Source organism: Octodon degus, unplaced genomic scaffold (assembly GCF_000260255.1).
Source record: "Octodon degus isolate 3935 unplaced genomic scaffold, OctDeg1.0 scaffold00007, whole genome shotgun sequence".
Lineage (NCBI taxonomy): Eukaryota > Metazoa > Chordata > Mammalia > Rodentia > Octodontidae > Octodon > Octodon degus.
This window is the reverse complement of record NW_004524583.1, coordinates 9,218,791-9,221,774: the sequence shown is the minus strand read 5'-3', so window position 1 is coordinate 9,221,774 and position 2,984 is coordinate 9,218,791. Positions and strand designations below refer to the sequence as shown.

General features: G+C 44.1%; 1 pseudogene; it reads left to right on the top strand.

The window, feature by feature from the left end:
* Nucleotides 1-782: 782 nt before the first annotated feature.
* On the top strand, nt 783-1,104 carry LOC101564246 (annotated as a pseudogene).
* The last annotated feature ends 1,880 nt before the right edge of the window (nt 1,105-2,984 follow it).

Here is a 2,984-nt window from a genome sequence, read left to right as displayed (position 1 = left end):
TCGCCATGAGTTCAAGACCAGTCTGAGCCACATAGTGAGACTCTGCCTCAAAAAGCCAAAAAATAAAAAAGTATAGACCTTCCCCCTAGTATCAGACCATGTTGATGATTAGCATTTAGCAACCTGTGATTTTCACATTCCCAAGTTCAAACTTCTAAATTCTCAGGAAAGAGAAATTTCATTGTCCCAGCTTAAGATGAGATTGCTAAATCTAGCCAATCAACAATGGCCACAGCACAAGGAGCATCCAGTACGGAGAGGAGAGGGACAGCTCCATCAGTGTCTATTATGAAAATATGAAACCGAGGAATAAAAAGGGCCAAAAACATTAGTTTGGACTGTGTGTCAAAGGAGGAGGAAGCTTCTGGTATGTCAAAAGGAAGCTGCCAGGCTGGAGAGGTAGCTTAGCGGCATAAGTGAAAGGTCCTGAGTTCGAGCCCCAGTACCAAGAAAAAAAGACTAAGGATATCAAGATAGGAGCACCTATGGTGATGTTCAAAGTCTCTCAAAAGGAAGCTGTCTAGGAAGAGAACCAGACTGTTTAGCTGACGCAGCCGCTGGCCTGCACTACCAGATAGGGGCTTGGTTGCACAGAGCACAAGTCATGAAGTCTGAGCCAGCTGACACAGGTGGGATTCACTGGAGGGATTAGCGGCAGCACAGAGACTTGACCAAGGGCCAGAAGACCAGGCCTGTAAAACACTAGGAATGCAGGAAGCTTGTGGCAAGAACTCTCTGGTGAGCGGCCTCTTTCTTTCCTCGCTGGTAGTGCACCTGCAAGCATGGTGAACATTCCTAAAACCCGAAGAACTTTCTATAAGTAGTGCGGCAAGCATAGACCCCCACAAAGTGACCCAGTACAAGAAAGGCAAGGATTCCCTATATGCCCAGGGAAAGCGACGTTATGACAGGAAGCAGAGTGGCCATGGTGGACAGATTAAGCCGATTCTCCCGAAGAAGGCCAAGACTACAAAGAAGATTGTCCTGAGGCTTGAGTGTGTGGAGCCCAACTGCAGATCTAAGAGAATGCTGGCTATTAAGACACGCAAGCATTCGGAACTGGGAGGAGATAAGAAAAGAAAGGGCCACGTGATCCGGCTTTAACTTTTCATGTTTTGTTTTATTGTGAAGACAATAAAATCTTGCTGTGTTCACTTAAAAAAAAAAAAAAAAAAAAAAACACCTCTCTGGTGAGCATGACATAGCCAATGCGAATGACTCCTACCAGCCCTTGCGTCCCTGGGTCACTTGGTAAAGAGTCAGCCTGCGGAGAATATCTGATTGACTGAGTCACAGCCCACCAGGCCATACAGGTGCCAATAGAAGAAAGGTGGAGCTCACTACATGACCAGGACCAATAAACAAGTTAAATAGGATGTAGGATACAGGATTAATATGGAAAAATCAAGTGCATTTTCCCACACAAACAATAAACATTTTAAAATGAAACTAGGAAAACAATTCGATTAGCATATCATCAAAAAGAATGTTAATTTATGTTCTAAAAAACTAACCAAAAAATGCAAGATCTTGGGGCCGGGGAGATGGCTCAGTAGAATAAGTGCTTGTCCGGCAAGCGCAAGGGCCTAAGTTCAATCCTTGGTTCTCCAAAAAAAAAAAAAAAACAAGATCTATATACTGAAAACTACAGAATATCACTGAAAAAAAACTAAAGAAGAACCCAAGCTATAGCTCAGTGAGAGAGCTTACAGAACATTTTGAGGGCTGGGGAGATGGCTCGGTGGTATGAGCACCTGTCTGGCAAGCACAAAGACTCAGGTTCAATCCCCGGTACCACATGCTGCACTGGCCTTGTGCTGCGCCAATCACCAAAACCAGACATGGTGGCGCACGCCTGTAATCTCAGTGCTAGTGTAATCTGAGCTATGTAGTGAGACCCTGTATCAAATCAATCAATCAGTCAATCACTCAAACATGTTTGAGGTCCTGAGTCCAATCCCAAGCATGTAAAAGAAAAATTAAATTAAGGCTAGGGAGGTAAGTCAGCTGCATAGTGCCTGCCTCATAAGATCCTGAGTTTGATCCCTGGTACCAAAAAAATATTTTTAAAAAAATGTAAAAAAGAATAAATGGTATCAGAATAATGGAAAAAAAGCCATGTTCAGGGATTAGAAGACAATTTTCTTTTTATTTTGTTTTGTTGCTGTTTGTTTTGGCTTTTTGAGACAAGGACCACTATGTAGTTCGAGTTGGTCCTGAGTTCACCGCCCAGGTTGGCCTTGGGCTCATAGTGCTTCCCCTGTTTCAGCCTCCTGTGTGCTGGGCTTACAGGGTATGCCACCATGCCCAACCTTGGAAGACAGTATTTTTTAAGAGGAAAATGCTTCTCAAGCTGATTTACCAACTTATTTATTTATTTGCGGAACCAGGGATTGAACTCAGGCCCTTGCTCTTGCCAGACAAGCGCTTATTCTACTGAGCCATCTCCCTGGTCCCTGATTTACCAATGTAATGTAATCTCTATTCATATCCAGTTGCTTTTCAGGGAGATACTATTGGTTGTAAAATTTGCATAGGGATGTGGGAGACTTAGAATACCCCCAACAATTTTCACAAAGAACAAAGTAGACATATATCTTAATGTCAAAAGATGCCATACAATTGAAGTAGTCAAGACATCATGTTATAGTGTGTAATAGCTGAATCTTGGAAACATCCCAAAGGCCCATCAATAGACGAATGGATAAAGAAGACCGTAGTATGCTGCCATAAAGGATAACTCCGAGGTATTTCTTGGTAAATGAAGGCACCTGGAGGGCTGGCCAAATAGCTCAGCGGATTAAAGTGCCTGCAAGCAGGGGCCAGGGGTTCGATCCCTAGGCCTGATGTGCTGGCCCCGCCCCCAGGGCGTGCTGAAAGAGCAATTGTGACTGGGCATGGTGGTGCACGCCTGGAATCCAGCTCTTGGGAGGCTGTAAACAGGAGGATCACTATGAGTCTGATCTAGTAGTGAGACCCTGAAC